Source organism: Cherax quadricarinatus, chromosome 42 (assembly GCF_038502225.1).
Source record: "Cherax quadricarinatus isolate ZL_2023a chromosome 42, ASM3850222v1, whole genome shotgun sequence".
In the NCBI taxonomy this organism is placed as follows: Eukaryota; Metazoa; Arthropoda; class Malacostraca; order Decapoda; family Parastacidae; genus Cherax; species Cherax quadricarinatus.
Window position 1 is genome coordinate 31,798,503 of NC_091333.1, and position 23,845 is coordinate 31,822,347.

The window sequence follows — 23,845 nt, forward strand, 5'->3', positions numbered from 1 at the left end:
ACCAGCAACACTACCAGCAACACTACCAGCAACACGACCAGAATACTACCAGTAACACTACCAGCAACACTACCACTAGCACTACCAGTAACACTACCAACAAAACTACCAGTAACACTACCAGCAACACTACCAGCAACACTACCAGCAACACTAACAGCAACACTACCAGCAACGCTACCTGCAACACTACCAGCAACACTACCAGCAACACTACCTGCAACACTACCAGCAACACTTCCAGCAACACTACCAGCAACACTACCAGCAACACTATCAGCAACACTACCAGCAACACTACCAGCAACACTACCAGCAACACTACCAGCAACACTACCAGCAACACTACCAGCAACACTACCAGCAACACTACCTGCACTACCTGCAACACTACCAGCAACACTAACAGCAACACTACCTGCAACACTACCAGCAACACTTCCAGCAACACTACCTGCAACACTACCAGCAACACTTCCAGCAACACTACCAGCAACACTACCAGCAACACTACTTGCAACACTACCAGCAACTCTACCTGCAACACTACCAGCAACACTACCAGCAACACTTCCAGCAACACTACCTGCAACACTACCTGCAACACTACCAGCAACACTACCAGCAACACTACCAGCAACACTACCAGCAACACTACCAGCAACACTAAGAGCAACACTACCAGCAACACTACCTGCAAAACTACCAGCAACACTACCAGCAACACTACTTGCAAAACTACCAGCAACACTACCAGGAACACTACCAGCAACACTACCAGCAATACTACCTGCAACAATACCAGCAGCACTGCCAGCAACACTACTTGCAACACTACCAGCAACACTACCTGCAACACTACCTGCAACACTACCTGCAACACTACCAGCAACACTACCAGTAACACTACCTGCAGCACTACCAGCAACACTACCAGTAACACTTCCTGCAACACTATCAGCAACACTACCAGCAACACTACCAGCAACACTACCATCAATACTACCTGCAACAATACCTGCAACACTAGCAGCAACACTACCAGCAACACTTCCTGCTACACTACCAGCAACTTTACCAGCAACACTACCTGCAACACTAGCAGCAATACTTCCTGCTACACTACCAGCAACTTTACCAGCAACACTACCTGCAACACTACCTGCAACACTTCCGGCAACACTACCAGCAACACTACCGGCAACACTACCTGCAACACTGCCAGCAACACTACCAGCAACACTACCTGCAACACTACCATCAACATTACCAGCAACACTACCTGCAACACTACCAGCAACACTATCTGCAACACTACCGGCAACAATACCAGCTACACTACGAGCAACAATACGAGCAACACTACCAGCAACACTACCAGCAACACTACCTGCAACACTACCATCAACACTACCATCAATACTACCAGCAACACTACCAGCAACACTACCAGCAACACTACCAGCAACACTACGATCAACACTACTATCAATGCTACCATCAATATTACCATCAACACTGCCAGCAACACTACCAGCAACACTATGAGCAACACTACCTGCAACACTACCAGCAACCAGCAACACTACGAGCAACACTACCAGCAACACTACCAGCAACACTACTTGCAACACTACCAGCAACACTACCTGCAACACTACCAGCAACACTACCAGCAACACTACCAGCAACACTACCAGCAACACTACCAGCAACACTACCAGCAACACTACTTGCAACACTACCAGCAACACTACCTGCAACACTACCAGCAACACTACCAGCAACACTACCTGCAACACTACCAGCAACACTACCAGCAACACTACCAGCAACACTACCAGCAACACTACCAGCAACACTACCAGCAACACTACCAGCAACGCTACCTGCAACACTACCAGCAACACTACCAGCAACACTACCTGCAACACTACCAGCAACACTTCCAGCAACACTACCAGCAACACTACCAGCAACACTATCAGCAACACTACCAGCAACACCACCAGCAACATTACCAGCAACAATACCAGCAACACTACCATCAACACTTCCATCAAGACTACCAGCAACACTACCAGCAACACTACCAGCAACACTCCAGCAACACTAGCAGCAACACTACCAGTAACACAACCAGCAACACTATCAGCAACACTACCAGAAACACTACCAGAAACACTACCAGCAACACCACCAGCAACCCTACCAGAAACAATACCAGCAACACTACCAGCAACACTACCATACCAGCAACACTACCTGCAACACTAGCAGCAACACTTCCTGCAACACTATCAGCAACACTACCAGCAACACTACCAGCAACACTACCATCAATACTACCAGCAACACTACCTGCAACACTAGCAGCAATACTTCCTGCTACACTACCAGCAACTTTACCAGCAACACTACCTGCAACACTACCTGCAACACTACCAGCAACACTACCAGCAACACTACCTGCAACACTACCTGCAACACTACCAGCAACACTACCAGCAACACTACCTGCAACACTACCAGCAACACTACCAGCAACACTACCTGCAACACTACCAGCAACACTACCTGCAACACTATCGGCAACACTACCAGCTACACTACGAGCAACAATACGAGCAACACTACCAGCAACACTACCAGCAACACTACCTGCAACACTACCATCAACACTACCATCAATACTACCAACAACACTACCAGCAACACTACCAGCAACACTACCAGCAACACTACCAGCAACACTACCATCAACACTACTATCAATGCTACCATCAATATTACCATCAACACTACCAGCAACACTACCAGCAACACTATGATCAACACTACCTGCAACACTACCAGCAACACTACCAGCAACACTACCAGCAACGCTATCAGCAACACTACCAGCAACACTACCAGCAACACTACCAGCAACACTACTTGCAACACTACCAGCAACTCTACCTGCAACACTACCAGCAACACTACCAGCAACACTACCAGCAACACTACTTGCAACACTACCAGCAACACTACCTGCAACACTACCAGCAACACTACCAGCAACACTACTTGCAACACTACCAGCAACACTACCTGCAACACTACCAGCAACACTACCAGCAACACTACCTGCAACACTACCAGCAACACTTCCAGTAGCACTACCAGCAACACTACCAGCAACACTACCTGCAACACTACCTGCAACACTACCAGCAACACTTCCAGTAGCACTACCAGCAACACTACCAGAAACACTACCTGCAACACTACCAGGAGGACTTCCAGCAACACTACCAGAAACACTACCAGCAACACTACCTGCAACACTAGCAGCAACACTACCTGCAACACTACCAGCAACACTACCAGCAACACTAACAGCAACACTACCAGCAACACTAACAGCAACACTACCAGCAACGCTACCTGCAACACTACCAGCAACACTACCAGCAACACTACCTGCAACACTACCAGCAACACTTCCAGCAACACTACCAGCAACACTACCAGCAACACTACCTGCAACACTACCAGCAACACTACCAGCAACACTACCAGCAACACTACCAGCAACACTACCTGCAACACTACCAGCAACACTACCATCAACACTACCAGTTACACTACCATCAACACTACTAGTAATAATACCAGCAACACTACCAGCAACACTACATGCAACACTTCCTGCAACACTACCAGCAACACTTCCAGCAACACTACCTGCAACACTACCAGCAACACTACCAGTAACACTACCATCAACACTACCAGTAATACTACCAGCAACACTACCAGCAACACTACCAGCAACACTACCAACACAACACTACCAGCAACACTACCTGCAACACTACCAGCAACACTACCTGCAACACTATCGGCAACACTACCAGCTACACTACGAGCAACAATACGAGCAACACTACCAGCAACACTACCAGCAACACTACCAGCAACACTATGATCAACACTACCTGCAACACTACCAGCAACACTACCAGCAACACTACCAGCAACGCTATCAGGAACACTACCAGCAACACTACCAGCAACACTACCAGCTACACTACCAGCAACACTACCAGCAACACTACCAGGAACACTACCAGCAACACTACCAGCAACACTACCTTCAACATTGCCAGCAACACTACGTGAAACACTACCAGCAGCACTAGCAGCAACACTACAGCAACACTACCATCAATACTACCATCAACACTACCATCAACACTACCAGCAACATTTCCAGCAACACTATCAGCAACACTACCTGCAATGCTACCAGCAACACTATCAGCAACACTACCAGCAACACTATCAGCAACACTACCAGCAACACTACCAGCAACACTACCAGCAACACTAACAGCAACACTACCAGCAACGCTACCTGCAGCACTACCAGCAACACTACCAGCAACACTACCTGCAACACTACCGGCAACACTACCAGCAACACTACGAGCAACACTACCTGCAACACTACCAGCAACACTACCAGAAACATTAACAGCAACACTACCAGCAACACTAACAGCAACACTACCAGCAACGCTACCTGCAACACTACCAGCAACACTTCCAGCAACACTACCAGCAACACTACCAGCAACACTACCTGCAACACTACCAGCAACACTACCAGCAACACTACCAGCAACACTACCAGCAACACTACCTGCAACACTACCAGCAACACTACCAGCAACACTACCTGCAACACTACCAGCAACACTACCAGCAACACTAACAGCAACACTACCAGCAACACTAAGAGCAACAGTACGAGCAACACTACCTGCAAAACTACCAGCAACACTACCAGCAACACTACTTGCAAAACTACCAGCAACACTACCAGGAACACTACCAGCAACACTACCAGCAATACTACCTGCAACAATACCAGCAGCACTGCCAGCAACACTACTTGCAACACTACCAGCAACACTACCTGCAACACTACCTGCAACACTACCTGCAACACTACCAGCAACACTACCAGTAACACTACCTGCAGCACTACCAGCAACACTACCAGTAACACTTCCTGCAACACTATCAGCAACACTACCAGCAACACTACCAGCAACACTACCATCAATACTACCTGCAACAATACCTGCAACACTAGCAGCAACACTACCAGCAACACTTCCTGCTACACTACCAGCAACTTTACCAGCAACACTACCTGCAACACTAGCAGCAATACTTCCTGCTACACTACCAGCAACTTTACCAGCAACACTACCTGCAACACTACCTGCAACACTACTGGCAACACTACCAGCAACACTACCGGCAACACTACCTGCAACACTGCCAGCAACACTACCAGCAACACTACCTGCAACACTACCATCAACACTACCAGCAACACTACCTGCAACACTACCAGCAACACTACCTGCAACACTACCGGCAACACTACCAGCAACACTACGAGCAACAATACGTGCAACACTACCAGCAACACTACCAGCAACACTACCTGCAACACTACCAGCAACACTACCAGCAACACTATCTGCAACACTACCAGCAACACTACCAGCAACACTAACAGCAACACTACTAGCAACACTAACAGCAACACTACCAGCAACACTAACAGCAACACTACCAGCAACACTAACAGCAACACTACCTGCAACACTACCAGCAACACTTCCAGCAACACTACCAGCAACACTACCGGCAACACTACCAGCAACACTACGAGCAACACTACCAGCAACACTACGAGCAACACTACTTGCAACACTACCAGCAACACTACCTGCAACACTACCAGCAACACTACCTGCAACACTACCAGCAACACTTCCAGTAACACTACCAGCAACACTACCAGCAACACTACCTGCAACACTACCAGCAACACTACCAGCAACACTACCAGCAACACTACCAGCAACACTACCAGCAACACTACCAGCAACACTACCTGCAACACTACCAGCAACACTACCATCAACACTACCAGTAACACTACCAGCAACACTACCACCAATACTACCAGCAACACTACCAGCAACACTACCAGCAATGCTAGCAGCAACTCCACCAGCAACACTACCATCATCACTACCAGCAACACTACCAGTAACACTACCAGCAACACTACCAGCAACACTACCAGCAACACGACCAGAATACTACCAGTAACACTACCAGCAACACTACCACTAGCACTACCAGTAACACTACCAACAAAACTACCAGTAACACTACCAGCAACACTGCCAGCAACACTAACAGCAACACTACCAGCAACACTAACAGCAACACTACCAGCAACGCAACCTGCAACACTACCAGCAACACTACCAGCAACACTACCTGCAACACTAATAGCAACACTTCCAGCAACACTACCAGCAACACTACCAGCAACACTACCAGCAACACTACCTGCAACACTACCAGCAACACTACCAGCAACATTAATAGCAACACTTCCAGCAACACTACCAGCAACACTACCAGCAACACTACCTGCAACACTACCGGCAACACTACCAGCAACACTACGAGCAACACAATCAGCAACGCTTCCAGCAACACTACCAGCTACACTACCAGTAACACTACCTGCAACACTACCACAAACACTACCAGCAACGCTTCCTGCGGCACTACCAACAACACTACCAACAACACTACCAGCAACACTACTGCAACACTACTAGTAACACTTCCAGGAACACTACAAGAAACACTACCAGCAACACTACCAGCAACACTATGAGCAACACTACCTGCAACACTACAAGCAACACTACCAGCAACACTACCAGCAACACTAACAGCAACACTACCAGCAACACTAAGAGCAACAGTACGAGCAACACTACCTGCAAAACTACCAGCAACACTACCAGCAACACTACTTGCAAAACTACCAGCAACACTACCAGGAACACTACCAGCAACACTACCAGCAATACTACCTGCAACAATACCAGCAGCACTGCCAGCAACACTACTTGCAACACTACCAGCAACACTACCTGCAACACTACCTGCAACACTACCTGCAACACTACCAGCAACACTACCAGTAACACTACCTGCAGCACTACCAGCAACACTACCAGTAACACTTCCTGCAACACTATCAGCAACACTACCAGCAACACTACCAGCAACACTACCATCAATACTACCTGCAACAATACCTGCAACACTAGCAGCAACACTACCAGCAACACTTCCTGCTACACTACCAGCAACTTTACCAGCAACACTACCTGCAACACTAGCAGCAATACTTCCTGCTACACTACCAGCAACTTTACCAGCAACACTACCTGCAACACTACCTGCAACACTACTGGCAACACTACCAGCAACACTACCGGCAACACTACCTGCAACACTGCCAGCAACACTACCAGCAACACTACCTGCAACACTACCATCAACACTACCAGCAACACTACCTGCAACACTACCAGCAACACTACCTGCAACACTACCGGCAACACTACCAGCTACACTACGAGCAACAATACGAGCAACACTACCAGCAACACTACCAGCAACACTACCTGCAACACTACCAGCAACACTACCAGCAACACTACCAGCAACACTACCAGCAACACTACCAGCAACAATACCAGCAACACTACCATCAACACTACTATCAATGCTACCATCAATACTACCATCAACACTACCAGCAACACTACCAGCAACACTATGAGCAACACTACCTGCAACACTACCAGCAACACTACCAGCAACACTACCAGCAACGCTATCAGCAACACTACCAGCAACACTACCAGCAACACTACCAGCAACACTACTTGCAACACTACCAGCAACACTACCAGCAACACTACCTGCAACACACAGCAACACTACCAGCAACAATACCAGCAACACTACAAACAACACTACTTGCAACAATACAAGCGACACTACCTGCAACACTTCCAGCAACACTACCAGCAACACTACCAGCAACACTACCAGCAACACTGCCAGCAACACTTCCAGTAACACTACCAGCAACACTATCACTAACAGTAACACTACAAGCAACACTACCAGTAACACTACCAATCACACTATCAGCAACACTACCAGCAACACTACCTACAACACTACCTGCAACACTTCCTGTAGCACTACCAGCAACACTACCAGCAACACTATTAGTAACACTTCCAGCAACTCTACCTGCAACACTACCAGCAACTCTACTAGCAACTCTACCAGCAACACTACAACCAACACTACCAGTAACACTACCAGCAACACTACCAGCAACACTACCAGCAACACTACCTGCAACTCTACCAGCAACACTACGCAACACTACCAGCTAACACTAGCAACACTATGAGCAACACTACCTGCAACGCAACCAGCAACACTACCAGCAACATTACCAGCAACATTACCAGCAACACTACCAGCAACACTACCAGCAACACTACCAGCTACACTACCAGCAACACTACCAGCAACACTACCAGTAACACTACCAGCAACACTACCACTAACACTACAAGCAACACTACCAGCAACACTACCTGCAACACTACCAGCAACACTACCAGCAACACTACCAGTAACACTACCAGGAACACTACCAGCAACACTACTAGCAACACTACCACGAGCACTACAAGAAACACTACCAGGAACACTACATGCAACACTACCAGGAACACTACCAGCAACACTACCAGCAACACTACCAGTAACACTACCAGCAACACTACCAGCAACACTACCAGGAACACTTCCAGCAACACTACCAGCAACACTACAAGCAACACTACCAGCAACACTACCAGCAACACTATCAGTAACACTACCCGTAACACTAGGAGTATTACTACCGGCAACACTACCAGCAACACTACCAGCAACACCACCAGAAACACTAGGAGTAATATTACCTGCAACACTACCAACAACACTACTACTAACACTACCTCCATCACTGCCAGTAACCCTACCAGTAACACTACCAGCAACACTACCAGGAACACTCCCAGCAACACTACCAGCAACAATACCAGCAACACTACCAACAACACTACCAGCAACACTACCAGCAACACTACCAGCAACACTACATGCAACGCTACCAGCAACACTACCATCTACACTACCAGCAACACTACCAGCAACACTACCAGCAACACTACCAGCAACACTACCAGCAACACTACCTGCAACACTACCAGCAACACTACCAGCAACACTACCAGCAACACTACCAGCAACACTACCAGCAACACTACCTGCAACACTACCAGCAACACTACCAGCAACACTACCAGCAACACTACCAGCAACACTACCAGCAACACTACCAGCAACACTACCTGCAACACTACCAGCAACACTACCAGCAACACTACCAGCAACACTACCAGCAACACTACCAGCAACACTACCAGCAACACTACCAGGAACACTACCAGCAACACTACCAGTAACATTAGAAGCAACGCTACTAGCATCTCGATCAGTAACACTACCTGCAACACCAGTAACACTACCAATAACACTACCTTCAACACTACCAGCAACACTACCTGCAACACTACCAGCAACACTACCTGCAACACTACCAGCAACACTACCAGCAACACTACCTGCAACACTACCAGCAACACTACCAGCAACACTACCAGCAACACTACCTGCAACACTACCAGCAACACTACCAGCAACACTACCAGCAACACTACCAGCAACACTACCAGCAACACTACCTGCAACACTACCAGCAACACTTCCAGCAACACTACCAGCAACACTACCAGCAACACTACCTGCAACACTACCAGCAACACTACCTGCAACACTACCAGCAACACTACCAGCAACACTAACAGCAACACTACCAGCAACACTAACAGCAACACTACCAGCAACGCTACCTGCAACACTACCAGCAACACTACCAGCAACACTACCTGCAACACTACCAGCAACACTACCATCAACACTACCAGTAACACTACCAGCAACACTACCACCAATACTACCAGCAACACTACCAGCAACACTAGCAGCAATGCTAGCAGCAACTCCACCAGCAACACTACCATCATCACTACCAGCAACACTACCAGTAACACTACCAGCAACACTACCAGCAACACTACCAGCAACACGACCAGAATACTACCAGTAACACTACCAGCAACACTACCTGCAACACTACCAGCAACACTACCAGCAACACTACCAGCAACACTACCAGCAACACTACCTGCAACACTACCAGCAACACTACCAGCAACACTAACAGCAACACTACCAGCAACACTACCTGCAACACTACCAGCAACACTACCAGCAACACTACCAGCAACACTACCAGCAACACTACCAGCAACACTACCAGCAACACTACCAGCAACACTACCAGCAACACTACCAGCAACACTACCTGCAACACTACCAGCAACACTACCAGCAACACTACCAGCAACACTACCAGCAACACTACCTGCAACACTACCAGCAACACTACCAGCAACACTACCAGCAACACTACCAGCAACACTACCAGCAACACTACCAGCAACACTACCTGCAACACTACCAGCAACACTACCAGCAACACTACCAGTGCTACAACACCAGCAACACTACCAGCAACACTACCCGCAACACTGCCTGCAACACTACCATCAACACTACCAGTAACACTACCATCAACACTACCAGTAACACTACCATCAACACTACCTGCAATACTACCAGCAACACTACCCGCAACACTGCCAGCAACACTACCATCAACACTACCAGTAACACTACCATCAACACTACCAGTAATACTACCAGCAACACTACCAGCAACACTACATGCAACACTACCTGCAACACTACCAGTAACACTAACAGCAACACTACCAGCAACATCACCAGCAACACTACCTGCAACACTACCAGTAACACTACCAGCAACACTACCAGCAACACTACCTACAACACTACCTGCAACACTACCTGCAACACTAACAGCAACACTACCAGCAACACTACCTGCAACACTACCAGCAACACTAACAGCAACACTACCAGCAACACTTCCAGCAACACTGCCTGCAACACTTCCCTCAACACTACCGTCAACACTACCTGTAACACAACCAGCAACACTACCAGCCATCAACACTACCTGCAACACTACCAGCAACACTACCAGCAACACTACCAGCAACACTACCAGCAACACTACCAGCAACACTACCAGCAACACTACCAGCAACACTACCAGCAACACTACCAGCAACACTACCAGCAACACTACCAGCAACACTACCAGCAACACTACCAGCAACACTACCTGCAACACTACCAGCAACACTACCAGCAACACTACCTGCAACACTACCAGCAACACTACCAGCAACACTACCAGCAACACTACCAGCAACACTACCAGCAACACTACCTGCAACACTACCAGCAACACTACCAGCAACACTAACAGCAACACTACCAGCAACACTACCAGCAACACTACCTGCAACACTACCATCAACACTACCAGCAACACTACCAGCAACACTACCTACAACACTACCAGCAACACTAACAGCAACACTACCAGCAACACTACCAGCAACACTTCCAGCAACACTACCAGCAACACTACCAGCAACACTACCAGCAACACTACCTGCAACACTACCAGCAACACTACCAGCAACACTACCAGCAACACTACCAGCAACACTACCAGCAACACTACCAGCAACACTACCAGCAACACTACCAGCAACACTACCATCAACACTACCAGCAACACTACCAGCAACACTACCAGCAACACTACCAGCAACACTACCAGCAACACTACCAGCAACACTACCAGCAACACTACCTGCAACACTACCAGCAACACTACCAGCAACACTACCTGCAACACTACCAGCAACACTACCAGCAACACTACCTGCAACACTACCATCAACACTACCATCAACACTACCAGTAACACTACCAGCAACACTTCCAGTAACACTACCAGCAACACTACCAGCAACACTACCAGTAACACTACCAGCAACGCTAGCACACTACCAGTAACACTACCATCACACTACCAGCAACACTACCAGTAACACTACCAGCAACACTACCAGCAACACTACCAGCAACACTACCAGCAACACTACCAGCAACACTACCAGCAACACTACCAGCAACACTACCAGCAACACTACCAGCAACACTACCAGCAACACTACCAGCAACACTACCAGCAACACTACCTGCAACACTACCAGCAACACTACCAGCAACACTTCCAGCAACACTACCTGCAACACTACCTGCAACACTACCTGCAACACTACCAGCAACACTACCAGCAACACTACCAGCAACACTACCAGCAACACTACCTGCAACACTACCAGCAACACTACCAGCAACACTACCTGCAACACTACCAGCAACACTACCAGCAACACTAACAGCAACACTACCAGCAACACTAAGAGCAACAGTACGAGCAACACTACCTGCAAAACTACCAGCAACACTACCAGCAACACTACTTGCAAAACTACCAGCAACACTACCAGGAACACTACCAGCAACACTACCAGCAATACTACCTGCAACAATACCAGCAGCACTGCCAGCAACACTACTTGCAACACTACCAGCAACACTACCTGTAACACTACCAGCAACACTTCCAGTAACACTACCAGCAACACTACCAGTAACACTACCAGTAACACTACCTGCAAAACTATCAGTAACACTACCAGCAACACTACTATCAATACTACCAGCAACACTACCAGCAACACTACCATCAATACTACCTGCAAAACTACCAGCAACACTACCAGCAACACTACTTGCAAAACTACCAGGAACACTACCAGCAACACTACCAGCAATACTACCTGCAACAATACCAGCAGCACTGCCAGCAACACTACTTGCAACACTACCAGCAACACTACCTGCAACACTACCTGCAACACTACCTGCAACACTACCAGCAACACTACCAGTAACACTACCTGCAGCACTACCAGCAACACTACCAGTAACACTTCCTGCAACACTATCAGCAACACTACCAGCAACACTACCAGCAACACTACCATCAATACTACCTGCAACAATACCTGCAACACTAGCAGCAACACTACCAGCAACACTTCCTGCTACACTACCAGCAACTTTACCAGCAACACTACCTGCAACACTAGCAGCAATACTTCCTGCTACACTACCAGCAACTTTACCAGCAACACTACCTGCAACACTACCTGCAACACTACTGGCAACACTACCAGCAACACTACCGGCAACACTACCTGCAACACTGCCAGCAACACTACCAGCAACACTACCTGCAACACTACCATCAACACTACCAGCAACACTACCTGCAACACTACCAGCAACACTACCTGCAACACTATCGGCAACACTACCAGCTACACTACGAGCAACAATACGAGCAACACTACCAGCAACACTACCAGCAACACTACCTGCAACACTACCATCAACACTACCATCAATACTACCAACAACACTACCAGCAACACTACCAGCAACACTACCAGCAACACTACGATCAACACTACTATCAATGCTACCATCAATATTACCATCAACACTGCCAGCAACACTACCAGCAACACTATGAGCAACACTACCTGCAACACTACCAGCAACACTACCAGCAACACTACCAGCAACGCTATCAGCAACACTACCAGCAACACTACCAGCAACACTACCAGCAACACTACTTGCAACACTACCAGCAACACTACCTGCAACACTACCAGCAACACTACCAGCAACACTACCAGCAACACTACTTGCAACACTACCAGCAACACTACCTGCAACACTACCAGCAACACTACCAGCAACACTACCTGCAACACTACCAGCAACACTACCAGCAACACTACCAGCAACACTACCAGCAACACTACCTGCAACACTACCAGCAACACTACCAGCAACACTACCAGCAACACTACCAGCAACACTACCTGCAACACTACCAGCAACACTTCCAGTAACACTACCAGCAACACTACCAGCAACACTACCTGCAACACTACCAGCAGGACTTCCAGCAACACTACCAGCAACACTACCAGCAACACTACCTACAACACTACCAGCAACACTACCTGCAACACTACCAGCAACACTACCAGCAACACTAACAGCAACACTACCAGCAACACTACCTGCAACACTACCAGCAACACTACCAGCAACACTAAAAGCAACACTACCAGCAACACTACCAGCAACACTAACGGCAACACTACCTGCAACACTACCAGCAACACCACCAGCAACACTTCAAGCAACACTACCAGCAACACTACCAGCAACACTACCTGCAACACTACCAACAACACTACCAGCAACACTAAAAGCAACACTAACATCAACACTACCGGCAACACTACCAGCAACATTACCAGCAACACTACCAGCAACCCTACCAGCAACACTACCAGCTACACTACCAGCAACACTACCAGTAACACTACCAGCAACACTACCAGTAATACTTCCAGCAATACTACCTGCAGCACTACAAACAACACTACCAGCAACAATACCAGCAACACTACTAGTTACACTTCCAGGAACACTACAAGAAACACTACCAGGAACACTACATGCAACACAACCAGCAACACTACTAGTTACACTTCCAGGAACACTACAAGAAACACTACCAGGAACACTACATGCAACACAACCAGCAACACTACCAGCAACACTACCAGCAACTATACAAGCAACACCACAAGCAACACTAGCAGCATCTCTACTAGCAACACTACCAGCAACACTACCTGCAACTCTACCAGCAACACTACCTGCAACACTACGAGCAACACTACCAGCAACACTACCAGTAACACTACCTGCAGCACTGCCAGCAACACTACCAGCAACACTACCATCAATACTACCAGCAACACTACCAGCAACACTACCAGCAACACTACCAGCAACACTACCTGCAACACTACCAGCAACACTACCAGCAACACTACCAGCAACACTACCAGCAACACTACCAGCAACACTACCTGCAACACTACCAGCAACACTACCAGCAACACTACCAGCAACACTACCAGCAACACTACCAGCAACACTACCAGCAACACTACCAGCAACACTACCTGCAACACTACCAGCAACACTACCAGCAACACTACCTGCAACACTACCAGCAACACTACCTGCAACACTACCAGCAACACTACCAGCAACACTACCAGCAACACTACCTGCAACACTACCAGCAACACTACCAGCAACACTACCTGCAACACTACCATCAACACTACCAGCAACACTACCTGCAACACTACCAGCAACACTACCTGCAACACTACCAGCAACACTACCAGCAACACTACGAGCAACACTACCTGCAACACTACCAGCAACACTACCAGCAACACTACCAGCAACACTACCAGCAACACTACCAGCAACACTACCAGCAACACTACCAGCAACACTACCAGCAACACTACCAGCAACACTACCAGAAACACTACCAGCAACACTACCAGCAACACTACCAGCAACACTACCAGCAACACTACCAGCAACACTACCAGCAACACTACCAGCAACACTACCAGCAACACTACCTGCAACACTACCAGCAACACTACCAGCAACACTACCAGCAACACTACCAGCAACACTACCAGCAACACTACCAGCAACACTACCAGCAACACTACCAGCAACACTACCAGCAACACTACCAGCAACACTACCAGCAACACTACCATCAACACTACCAGCAACACTACCAGCAACACTACCAGCAACACTACCAGCAACACTACCAGCAACACTACCAGCAACACTACCAGCAACACTACCAGCAACACTACCAGCAACACTACCAGCAACACTACCAGCAACACTACCTGCAACACTACCAGCAACACTACCAGCAACACTACCAGCAACACTACCTGCAACACTACCAGCAACACTACCAGCAACACTACCAGCAACACTACCTGCAACACTACCAGCAACACTACCAGCAACACTACCAGCAACACTACCAGCAACACTACCAGCAACACTACCAGCAACACTACCTGTAACACTACCAGCGACACTTCCAGCAACACTACCTTCATCACTACCAGTAACACTACAGCAACACTACCTACAATACTACCAGCAACACTACCAGCAACACTACCAGCAACACTACCTGCAACACTACCAGCAACACTACCATCAACACTACCAGCAACACTACCAGCAACACTACCAGCAACACTACCAGCAACACTACCAGCAACACTACCATCAATACTACCAGCAACACTACCAGCAACACTACCAGCAACACTACCGGCAACACTACCTGCAACACTACCAGCAACACTACCATCAACACTACCAGCAACATTAGCACTAACACTACCAGCAACACTACCAACAACACTACCTGCAACACTACTTGCAACACTAACTGCAACACTACCAGCAACACTACCTGCAACACTACCTGCAGCACTACCAGCAACACTACATGTAACACTTCCAGCAACACTTCCAGCAACACTACCTGCAACACTACCTGCAACAGTACCGTAAACACTACCTGTAACACTACCAGCAACACTACCAGCAACACTACCAGCAACAATACCAGCAACACTACCATCAACACTACTATCAAGACTACCATCAATGCTATCATCAACACTACCAGCAACACTATCAGCAACACTACCAGCAACACTACCAGCAACACTACCAGCAACAATACCAGCAACACTACCATCAACACTACCATCAAGACTACCATCAATACTTCCATCAACACTACCAGCAACACTACCATCAATACTATCATGAACACTACCAGCAACACTAACAGCAACACTACCTGCAACACTACCAGCAACACTTCCAGCAACACTACCTGCAACACTACCAGCAACACTTCCAGCAACACTACCAGCAACACTACCAGCAACACTACTTGCAACACTACCAGCAACACTACCAGCAACACTACCAGCAACACTACCAGCAACACTTCCAGGAACACTACCAGCAACACTTCCAGCAACACTACCAGCAACACTACCAGCAACACTTCCAGCAACACTACCAGCAACACTACCAGCAACACTACCAGCAACACTACCAGCAACACTACCAGCAACACTTCCAGCAACACTACCAGCAACACTACCAGCAACACTACCAGCAACACTTCCAGCAACACTACCAGCAACACTACCAGCAACACTACCAGCAACACTACCAGCAACACTACCAGCAACACTACCAGCAACACTACCAGCAACACTACCAGCAACACTTCCAGCAACACTACCAGCAACACTACCAGCAACACTACCAGCAACACTACCAGCAACACTACCAGCAACACTACCAGCAACACTACCAGCAACACTACCAGCAACACTACCAGCAACACTACCAGCAACACTACCCGCAGCACTACCAGCAACACTACCAGCAACACTACCAGCAACACTACCAGCAGCACTACCAGCAACACTACCAGCAACACTACCAGCAACACTACCAGCAACACTACCAGCAACACTACCAGCAGCACTACCAGCAACACTACCAGCAACACTACCAGCAACACTACCAGCAACACTACCAGCAACACTTCCAGCAACACTACCAGCAACACTACCAGCAACACTACCAGCAGCACTACCAGCAACACTTCCAGCAACACTACCAGCAACACTACCAGCAACACTACCAGCAACACTTCCAGCAACACTACCAGCAACACTTCCAGCAACACTACCAGCAACACTACCAGCAACACTACCAGCAACACTACAGAAACACTAACCTGGTCAACACAAACTTCAATATTCTTCGTGTCTTTTCATAATAATTAGAAAATTACTTTTCCGTCACCGAAGAAATAAAAAAATATTTAGATTTATTAGTCAGATTTACAAAATAAAACTTCTACTGATATTTTCAATTATATCCAAGTGAATTACTGATGAATAACTGTGAGTGAAGTAGACAGCTGTTTACAATTATAATGGTTGTAGTGACTTAAGTAAGTTAGTAACGCAACTCTTCCACTTGACAGTTATTATGGTTGTAGTGACTTAAGTAAGTAAGTAACGCAACTCTTCCACTTGACAGTTATTATGGTTGTAGTGACTTAAGTAAGTAACGCAACTCTTCCACTTGACAATTATTATGGTTGTAGTGACTTAAGTAAGTAAGTAACGCAACTCTTCCACTTGACAATTATAATGGTTGTAGTGACTTAAGTAAGTAAGTAACGCAACTCCTCCACTTGACAATTATTATGGTTGTAGTGACTTAAGTAAGTAAGTAACGCAACTCTTCCACTTGACAATTATTATGGTTGTAGTGACTTAAGTAAGTAACGCAACTCTTCCACTTGACAATTATTATGGTTGTAGTGACTTAAGTAAGTAAGTAACGCAACTCTTCCACTTGACAATTATAATGGTTGTAGTGACTTAAGTAAGTAAGTAACGCAACTCCTCCACTTGACAATTATTATGGTTGTAGTGACTTAAGTAAGTAAGTAACGCAACTCTTCCACTTGACAATTATTATGGTTGTAGTGACTTAAGCAAGTAAGTAACGCAACTCCTCCACTTGACAATTATTATGGTTGTAGTGACTTAAGCAAGTAAGTAATGCAACTCCTCCACTTGACAATTATTATGGTTGTAGTGACTTAAGCAAGTAAGTAATGCAACTCCTCCACTTGACAATTATTATGGTTGTAGTGACTTAAGCAAGTAAGTAATGCAACTCCTCCACTTGACAATTATTATGGTTGTAGTGACTTAAGCAAGTAAGTAACGCAACTCCTCCACTTGACAATTATTATGGTTGTAGTGACTTAAGTAAGTAAGTAAGTAACGCAACTCCTCCACTTGACAGTCTTACTTCTGACATTCTCAATTACAAGAAACATTCCAAAACTTTGTCCTTCTCAAATATTTCAGCATGTCATAATTTAACAGTAAATTTACCAATCATTTTGATTTAACGTCAAATTTTATTAAACTGTTTATAATTGTAACTTTGATGATTTACATATTAAGAAAAATGTGTTTCTTGACGTTACATATAATAACACTTACTGTATTAGATCAGTTTTTTAAGATGAGGTGGAGTATGTGAGAGGAAGTTGGTCCTCTTCAGAAGACAGAGAGAGAGAGAGAGAGAGAGTCACCGTCAACAACAGCCACAACAATACAGAGCAAACAATAGTAACTAATGATTTCAACGGCACGACTCTCCAGGTAATAACACACCATGAATCATCCACGGAGCATCCATGTCCCATTAATGTGCCTACATGCACCATATATGTACCTACATTCACCATCCATGTACCATCCATGTCCCATCCATGTACCATCCATGTACCATCCATGTCCCATCCATGTGCCTACATGCACCATATATGTACCTACATTCACCATCCATGTACCATCCATGTCCCATCCATGTACCATCCATGTACCATCCATGTCCCATCCATGTGCCTACATGCACCATATATGTACCTACATTCACCATCCATGTACCATCCATGTCCCATCCATGTACCATCCATGCACCTACATGTACCATTCATGTACCATCCATGTACCATCCATGTACCATCCATGTGCCTACATGCACCATATATGTACCTACATTCACCATCCATGTACCATCCATGTCCCATCCATGTACCATCCATGCACCTACATGTACCATCCATGTACCATCCATGTACCATCCATGTACCATCCATGTACCATCCATGTACCATCCATGTACCATCCATGTACCATCCATGCACCATCCATGCACCATCCATGCACCATCCATGTACCATCCATGTACCATCCATGTACCATCCATGCACCATCCATGTACCATCCATGTACCATCCATGTACCATCCATGTACCATCCATGTACCATCCATGTACCATCCATGTACCATCCATGTACCATCCATGCACCATCCATTTACCATCCATGCACCATCCATGTACCATCCATGCACCTACATGTACCATCCATGTACCATCCATGTACCATCCATGCACCATCCATGTACCATCAATGTACCATCCATGTACCATCCATGTAACATCCATGTACCATCCATGTACCATCCATGCATCATCCATGTACCATCCATGAACCATCCATGTACCATCCATGCACCATGAATGTACCATCCATGCACCATCCCTGTACCATCCATGAACCATCCATGTACCATCCATGCACCTACATGTACCATCCATGAATCATCCATGTACCATCCATGCACCTACAAGTACCATCCATGTACTATCCACGTACCATCCATGTACCATCCATGTACCATCCATGTACCATCCATGTACCATCCAGGTAGCATCCATGAACCATCCATGCACCATCCATGTACCATCCATGTACCATCCATGCACCATCCATGTACCATCCATGTACCATCCATGCACCATCCATGTACCATCCATGTACCATCCATGTACCATCCATGCACCATCCATGCACCATCCATGTACCATCCATGCACCATCCATGCACCTACATGTACCATTCATGCACCATCCATGTACCATCCATGTACCATCCATGTACCATCCATGTACCATCCATGTACCATCCATGTACCATCCATGCACCATCCATGTACCATCCATGCACCATCCATGTACCATCCATGTACCATCCATGCACCTACATGTACCATCCATGCACCATCCATGTACCATCCATGCACCATCCATGCACCTACATGTACCATCCATGTACCATCCATGCACCATCCATGTACCATCCATGCACCTACATGTACCATCCATGCACCTACATGTACCATCCATGCACCTACATGTACCATCCATGCACCTACATGTACCATCCATGCACCATCCATGTACCATCCATGCACCATCCATGCACCTACATGTACCATCCATGTACCATCCATGCGCCATCCATGTACCATCCATGCACCTACATGTACCATCCATGTACCATCCATGTACCATCCATGTACCATCCATGTACCATCCACGTACCATCCATGTACCATCCATGCACCATCCATGTACCATCCATGCACCATCCATGTACCATCCATGCACCAGCCATGTACCATTCATGTACCATCCATGTACCATCCATGCACCTACATGTACCATCCATGTACCATCCATGTACCATCCATGTACCATCCATGTACCATCCATGCACCTACATGCACCATCAATGCACCATCCATGTACCATCCATGTACCATCCATGCACCATCCATGCACCATCCATGTACCATCCATGTACCATCCATGCAACATCCATGTACCATCCATGTACCATCCATGTACCTTCCATGTACCATAAATGTACCATACATGTACAATCCATGCACCATCCATGTACCATCCATGTACCATCCATGCACCTACATGTACCATCCATGTACCATCCATGTACCATCCATGTACCATCCATTTACCATCCATGTACCATCCATGTACCATCCATGCACCATCCATGTACCATCCATGTACCATCCATGCACAATCCATGCACCATCCATGTACCATCCATGTACCATCCATGCACCATCCATGTACCATTCATGCACCATCCATGAACCATCCATGTACCATCCATGCACCATCCATGTACCATCCATGCAACATCCATGTTCCCTCCATGTACCATCCATGTACCATCCATGTACCATCCATGCACCTACATGTACCATCCATGCACCATCCATGTACCATCCATGCACCTACATGTACCATCCATGTACCATCCATGTACCATCCATGTACCATCCATGTACCTTTAATGCACCTACATGTAACATCCATGTACCATCCATGTACCATCCACGCACTATCCATGTACCATCCATGCACCATCCATGTACCATCCATGTACCATCCATGTACCCTCCATGTACCATCCATGTACCATCCATGTACCATCCATGTACCATCCATGTACCATCCATGCACCATCCATGTATCATCCATGCACCATCCATGTACCATCCATGTACCATCCATGCACCTACATGTACCATCCATGCACCATCCATGTACCATCCATGCACCTACATGTACCATCCATGCACCATCCATGTACCATCCATGCACCATCCATGTACCATCCATGTACCATCCATGTGCCATCCATGTACCATCCATGTTCCATCCATGCACCATCCATGTACCATCCATGTACTATCCATGTACCATCCATGTACCTTCCATGTACCATCCATGCACCATCCATGTACCATCCATGTACCATCCATGTACCTACATGTACCATTCATGTACCATCCATGTACCATCCATGCACCTACATGTACCAACCATGTACCATCCATGCACCATCCATGTACCATCCATGCACCATCCATGCACCTACATGTACCATCCATGCACAATCCATGCACCTACATGTACCATCCATGTACCATCCATGCACCTACATGTACCATCCATGTACAATCCATGTACCATCCAAGTACCATCCATGTACCATCCATGCACCTACATGTACCATCCATGTACCATCCATGCACCTACATGTACCATCCATGTATCATCCATGTACCATCCATGCACCTACATGTACCATCCATGTACCATCCATGTACCATCCATGCACCTACATGTACCATCCATGTACTATCCATGCACCTACATGTACCATCCATGTACCATCCATGCACCTACATGTAGCATCCATGTACCATCCATGCACCTACATGTACCATCCATGTACCATCCATGTACCATCCATGTACCTACATGTACCATCCATGTACCATCCATGTATCATCCATGCACCTACATGTACCATCCATGTACCATCCATGTACCATCCATGTACCATCCATGCAAAAACATGTACCATCCGTGCACCATCCATGTACCATCCATGTACCATCCATGTACCATCCATGCACCTACATGCACCATCCATGCACCATCCATGTACCATCCATTCACCTACATGTACCATCCATGCACCATCCATGTACCATCCATGCACCATCCATGTACCATCCATGTACCATCCATGCACCTACATGTACCATCCATGTACCATCCATGCACTATCAATGTACCATCCATGTACCATCCATGCACCTACATGTACCATCCATGTACCATCCATGTACCATCCATGTACCATCCATGCACCTACATGTACCATCCATGTACCATCCATGTACCATCCATGTACCATCCATGCACCTACATGTACCATCCATGTACCATCCATGTACCATCCATGCACCTACATGTACCATCCATGTACCATCCATGTACCATCCATGTACCATCCATGCACCTACATGTACCATCCATGCACCATCCATATACCATCCATGTACCATCCATGTACCATCCATGTACCATCCATGCACCTACATGTACCATCCATGTACCATCCATGTACCATCCATGTACCATCCATGTACCATCCATGTACCATCCATGTACCATCCATGTACCATCCATGAACCTACATGCACCATCCATGTAGCATCCATGTACCATCCAGTACCATCCATGTACCATCCATGCACCATCCATGTACCATCCATGTACCATCCATGTACTATCCATGTACCATCCATGAACCTACATGCACCATCTATGTACCATCCATGTACCATCCATGTACCACCCATGTACCATCCATGCACCTACATGCACCATCCATGTACC

General features: G+C 46.9%; 1 protein-coding gene across 1 annotated transcript in view; it reads right to left on the reverse strand.

Annotated features, from left to right (window-relative positions):
* Positions 1-19,283, reverse strand: part of LOC138853848 (sodium-dependent multivitamin transporter-like) — a 108,320-nt gene extending 89,037 nt beyond the window's left edge. The window contains exon 1 of the mRNA XM_070093167.1: positions 19,212-19,283. The gene's annotated coding sequence lies outside the window, so the exon portion shown is untranslated. The remainder of the gene's footprint in view (positions 1-19,211) is intronic.
* Between the last annotated feature and the right edge of the window lie 4,562 nt (positions 19,284-23,845).